Source organism: Cynoglossus semilaevis, chromosome 10 (assembly GCF_000523025.1).
Source record: "Cynoglossus semilaevis isolate Cse_v1.0 chromosome 10, Cse_v1.0, whole genome shotgun sequence".
Taxonomy (NCBI): Eukaryota; Metazoa; Chordata; class Actinopteri; order Pleuronectiformes; family Cynoglossidae; genus Cynoglossus; species Cynoglossus semilaevis.
In genome coordinates, this window is record NC_024316.1 from 15,843,344 (window position 1) to 15,849,903 (window position 6,560).

The 6,560-nt window shown below is 32.4% G+C and overlaps 1 long non-coding RNA gene across 2 annotated transcripts in view; it reads right to left on the reverse strand.

The window, feature by feature from the left end:
- LOC103385269 (uncharacterized) overlaps positions 1-6,560 on the reverse strand; it is a 41,315-nt gene that overhangs the window by 12,126 nt on the left and 22,629 nt on the right. The window lies entirely within an intron of this gene.

A 6,560-nucleotide genomic window follows, 5' to 3' on the forward strand; every position in this document is an offset into this window, starting at 1 on the left:
AAAAAAAGTTTCTCAAAAATGACTAAAAATACACTCATTTGCCTTAATATACTTAGCTATGTCCAGTTTTGTGGATAAAATTCAGAACATACTTATTCAAAATATACTTTTTTGGTAATTTCTTTTCATAAAATGTTCTGTCAACATGAGAACTTCTATCTCATTTTTGGTCAAAAACAATAAAGAAATTGAGGAAAAATCATTAAAATCATTTCTCAAAATTGTATCTTTTCCTGCATGTTTCTCATTAAATTAGGGCATTTGGAGAACATTTTCTGAAATTTTCTTCTATAAACCTTTCTGTCAAAATGTGAACTTTTAGTGTAATTTTTGGTCAAAAACAAAAAGAAAATGGATGATAATCATGTAAAATTATTTCTCAAAATTGTATCTTTTTCTGCATGTTTCTCAAAAAATATGGGCATTTAGAGAAAATCTTTAGAAATATTTTTTAATAAAAGTTTCTGTAAAAATGTGAAGTTTTGTGTCATTTTTGGTCAATAATTAAAAAACTGATGAAATGTTTTGTAAAATTACTTTTAAAAATGTTATCTTTTCCTGCATGTTTATCATAAAATCAGGGCATTTAGAGAAAATGTTTTTGAAATTCTTATTTCCAAATATTTTTGGACTTTTAAACACAAAATATTCACTTGGCAGCATGTTTTAGGACCTAATCTTGCATTTTAGTGCATTTCGGGGACTTTTAATTTTTTGAGATTTTTTCACGATGGTAAGGCTATAGTAAGGCGTGTTTTGGGTGATTTTTGAAATATTCATATAAAATACTTTTTGGACTTTTAAACACAAAATATTCACTTGGCAGCATGTTTTAGGACCTAATCTTGCATTTTAGTGCATTTCGGGGACTTTTAATTTTTTGAGATTTTTTCACGATGGTAAGGCTATAGTAAGGCAAATATTCACTTGGCAGCATGTTTTAGGACCCAGGACCTTTTTTTGTAAAATTATTTTCAAAATCGTTATCTTTTCCTGCAAGTTTCTCATAATATTAGGGCATTTCGAGAACATTTTTAGAAATGTTTTTGTATCAAGTTTTTTATCAGAATGTGAATTTTTTGTGTCGTTTTTGTTCAAAAATTAAAACTCTTTGACGAAAAGTTTTGTAAAATTATTTTTAAAAATGTTATCTTTTCCTGTATGTTTCTCAAAAAATCAGGGCATAAAGAGAACATTTTTAGAAATTTATTTTTATAAAATTTTCTGTCAAAATGTGAACTTTTTGTGTCATTTTTGATGAATAACTAAAAGATTTTGATGAAGGTTTTTGTAAATTTATTTTTCAAAATTGTATCTTTTCTTGCATGTTTTTCATAAAATTAAGGCATTTAGAGAACGTTTTTAGAAATTTATTTAAAAAAAAATTTCTGTCAAAATGTGAACTGTTTGTGTCATTTTTGGTCAACAACTAAAACAAATTGACGAAAATCACATACAAATTTTTAATTGTATCTTTTATTGCATGTTTCTCATAGAATTAGGGCATTTAGATAACATTTCTAAAAAAAAAAATTAAATTCTCTGTCAAAATGTTAATATTTTGTGTCATTTTTGGTCAAAAACTAAAAGATTTTGACAAAAAAATCTTGTAAAATAATTTTTCAAAATATTATCATTTTTTGCATGTTTCTCTTACAATTAAGGTATTTAGAGAACATTTTTTAAAATTTCTTTTATAATATTTTTTGTCAAATGACACTTTTCGTGTCATTTGTGGTTAAATTGTAATAAAAACAAAATGTAAAATTTTTTCCTTTAAAAAATTTTTTTAGAAAAAAAGATTTTTTAGAAGAAAAGAAAACGTAAAATGTTTTGAAAAAATGTTTTGAAAAAGTTTTGAAAAACATTTTTTTTGAAAAAAATGTTTTGAAAATGTTTTTGAAAAAAATGTTTTGAAAAATTTTTTTGAAAAAATTCTTTGGAAAACTTTTCAAAATTGTTCTTTAAACATTTTTCTCAAATGTTTTTGAAAATAATTTTTTTTTTCAAATTTTTCACTAAAAATATATTTTTTTGGAATTTTCAAACATTTAAAAAAAAAAGAAACGATTTCCTAAACAATATTTGTTTTTCTAAAAAAAAAAAATTCTTTCCCAAAAAATTTTTTTTCAAATTTTTTTTTCTAAAATCCCTTCAAATTTTTAGAAAAAATGTGTTTTATATAAAAATTTAAACATTTTTCTGAAAAAAAATTCTAAAACTGAAAATATTGATGAATAATATTCATGATTGTATCTTTTCTTGCATGTTTCTCATTAAATTAGGGCTATTATAAAAAAATTTTGAAAAGATTCTTTGTAAAAATATTTGAAAAAAAATTCTAAAAGTTCTAAAAAAATTTTTTTTGGGAAAACATTTTGATAAAAGTTTTGAGAAAAAAAGAAACTATACACTTTTTTTCATTTTTTTTGAAATTATTGTTTTGAAAAACTTTTTGGAATTTTTTTTGAAAAATTTTTTTCAATTGTTTTCAAAAATATTCTTTTTTTCAATTTTCTTTCAAAAAAATTTTTTTTTTAATTTTCCCAATTGTTTTCAAAAATATTTTTTTCAATTTTCTTTCAAAAAAAATTTTTTTTTAATTTTCAAACATTTTTTTGTTTTTTGTTTTTCTAAAAAATATTCTTCTAAAGATTTTTCAAAAAGATCTACTAAAACTTTTTTTCTAAAAAAAAAACAACATTCCAAAAAATTTAAAATCCAACTTTTTTATAAAAAATTTGATCTTCTCTCATCAAAATTAAGCATTTGGAGAACATTTTGAGAATTTTTTTGTTAAAATCTGAATTTCATTTTTTTTCATGTCATTTTTGGTCAGTAACAAAAAGTTTAAGGCCTTATCTCAAAAGAAACTGCATGCTGTGGAGAACAGCTGATTGTAGAACCGTACAGTCAAACAGACAATGCCATCTTCTTTCCTGCCATCCTTTGTTTTGTTACCTCCCTCTCTACTTTCTCTCCTACTTCCATCCTCCCATTTTGCTCCCTTGAATCCATTGTCCAGATAGAAACGTGCCTTGGATAGTAAGGCATTGCTTTCGGCACACTTCTTTGAGAATTATTTAAGGCTTAGGAGTTTCTGTGAAATGAATATTTGATGTGCAGGACCTGAGCGTCTCCAGACGAGCCCAGAGCAAGACTTCAGAGAAGAACTGAGGTGAGGTGTGTATCTCTCAGCTGCAAACACACACACACACACACACACACACAAACAGAAAGAGAGAGAGAGAAAGATAAAGCAGGAGAGTGTGTTGCGTACTGAGTTAGAAATCTGCAACAAGATGTCTGTGGGATGTCAGATAATTTTTTTCTCATTTATTCCTTCTTATTATTAGCAAATTTATTTTGACTTACTTATTAATACCCCATGTTTAAGTAATTGTAACTAAAATGTCTTCTTCCCTCAGGTTTTCCAAGAGATGGGGCAACAAGGCCCACTACATGCATGGTGTTAAAATTGTGTTTTTTAATTAAATTTGTATTCATGATAATATATAAACCACATGCATTTACATTCAAAATAAAGCTTTTTGAATACACATTGATTTATTCTTGTTTTATCTTTAAAAGTGTAATTTAATTTTTTTTTTTTAAAAATGGTCTCATCAAACAGAAAGGCACCCTCACGCATGTTTTGTTTGACTGTCGCCACGAGAGTGCAGCATTGAGTCACACAAAACGGTGCCGTATTGTTCCTGGGGGTTGGAGGTGGAATCTTTAAACCTTGGTCTTATAGTGCCATCTTTTGGCTAATGTGTGCGAAACTTGCTCTTGATATAGAGATATTTAAGAACTACCTTTGGAGATAAAGAACAGGTGTTCCAACTTAGTTGTAAACGAAATGATTAAATATGTGTAAAAGCAAATGACTAATGATGTGTGAGAGCAAGTTTCAAGTAAATATGTCAATTCTAACACGTCTTTTTTGCCTCACTCCTCATGAGGGCTCTTCTTGGTTTTCCATTGTCAAAATGAAAAAGAACAGAGAAGATACAACCAAACAAACGCTCCGGGGACCAAAGACCTCAGGGACCCCAAGCTCAACCTTCTCAACTTCAGGAGAAATCACTTCAAGATGTCCATAGAGTAACTCAATCAGAGGCAATTAGCAATTAGTTACAGTAGTGGTATGGGTTCGTTTACGAACCTAAGAGAAAGAACAAAAGAGCCTTGGAAAAAAGAAGAGAAGATTCTAAGTGCACTTATGAAGACACAGGAGAAAAGTAAGAGGGAACAAAGACCTTTTTTTGGGGTTGATTTTTTAAAGACATTGCAAAGTTTGTTCCTTTGACCAAGTAACACTGTGACTGTGCATTAGATTCTACAACTGTTCTGCACAGTTCATGTGTGTTGTGCACACAGGGGTGGGGCGACCCATGACATGGGACTGATTTTCATGAACAATAGGAGTAGGCTTCCACCAGAGGCAAGTGCTGAAGAAGAACATCTGTAAAGGATCAGAACACAGAAGAAACACAGAGGAGTTGGTGGGGGGAGGAGGAAAAGAAGGATTTTGGCTTTGTGTTACGACGACGCAGCCAAAATGAGTATGTCATGCAAATCAGAGGAAATTCTCTCCAGCTCCGCTCAAGATCAAGTGCAGGATTGTGTATCGCAATATTTAATTTACTGCAGCTCAACAGTATTTTTGTGTGAAAATTGTACTTACACAGAAACATGCGCTCAGTCTGAACAACATTACATAATAAATTACTGAGCACTTTGATTTCCAGTGTTAATGTTTGCTTTTGTCTCTGCTGGCAGCCTGATCTTTAAAACAAGATAATAATTAGAGAAAAAAATAGGTTCTTCACCATCGCATTTCTACCAATGTCTGTTTCATCTGATGTAGGTTTTGCAGAGCAGACATGGAGGGCAGGACAAGGAGAAAGTACAGGCTGCAGGGTGAAGGTTGATTATAAATACCTTTCCTTCTTTTCATTGTCTGGGTCATCGGTCGGTCTGTGCGCCTGTGAGAACACATCACGCACTCGAAGAATGGCAGGAAATAGAGGAAGAAATTGAACGCAGGAGTGGCAGTGGATGGGTATGTCAACAGGATGATGAGGAAGGAGAGAGGGGCCCGTCAGAATGTGTGAAGAAGCACAAACCGTGTAATCGCACGTGTTCACTGTATCCACACAACATCTACTGATCAAATCATCCTTGAAAGTCAGAAAAAGAAATCATCTCCATCCAAAACCTTCACTTTCTTCCCCAACGGTGCAGGAAGAAAAAGCGGAGACTTTCCTCTCAATCCTACTGAATTGGGATGTGAAAGATTTCCTACATAAGACTTAGCAGCACCTACTGGTAAATATGCAGTTGACTCTGCCGCACCTCATTATTTCTGGCAAATCATGTAAACAAGTTTCAGCAGACTCATAGTTTATGTTAAAAATCGAACATCATCTAGTTTGTCCTCTGCTGACTAATGTTGGAAAATAGTAGTGATGGGTTTTAAAATGTTTGAGTTTTGGTTCATAAAAAGTAAAATTACAAGCACAAAACACAACTGTTTTTTTTACTACAGTACAGGAAGGAGTAATCTATGATTCAGTGTGTGATTGTATAACAAACCACAGCACAGAAGATACCATCTTGGGCTGAGGAATGGGAGAGGGCAAATAAGGTCATGCTAATACTGCTATGCTAGTGCCAACACCGCTAAAATCTCATTACAGCCTTTTCAGATTCCTGCACTTCAGGAAAATATCAAAAATACATTACTCTCATTTTTATGTCTAGTTAACAACACAGTCACATGTCCGTCATGCTCTTGTGATAAATCCAAAAACTCTGCCCCTAAGACTCACCAAACTGATAAACCTCTGAGGGTCAGAGTCCCTGCTGCCTTGTGCTGATCCTCGTGATATCCTGGCACTACCCCGTCGTTAAGTCAAAGATTCCTTTGTGCAGACAATCCAAAATAAGGAAGAGGGAGAAATGAAGTAAAACTGTCGAAGAAGATCCTTAAATAAATAAATATATATATAATTTTTTATAAAGTAATCACGGCCTCACCTCGAGTTACAAAAAATAAGAAATGCAGCAAAACGTACAAAGAAAGAAATGTAAGGATATTTTAAACCATGCACACAAATGGCTCATGACAGATTGGTGGGGGCGCTGCAGTCACATGTGGCAGTGCTAATTTCAGTTATTCTTGTGAGTGACTTATTAAAACGTCGCAGAGAAATAAATGTAAAATAGATCTTGTGTGAATTCCCACATGTGGGAGTGTGTGTGGCCCAGAGGATGATGAATGAGTCTTACAAGAACCAATCAGAGTGGTCAACAACACTGAGTTAAAAGAACCAGACCAGGTGGACCATACTGCACCATCACAGTCGTCTCTTTGCACACTGCACACCTCACAGGGCGACCAGCAGGAGCGCTCTGTTCCCAGACACCCGTCTGATCTTGGCTCAGCTCGGCCTCATGCGGCTACATTGTTTGACAAGCGAGCCCCAAGGCAATCCCCGAAAAAAACCGTGGTGGGACTGCAGTGTTTCCAGATGTGGTCTGCCCACATCTCT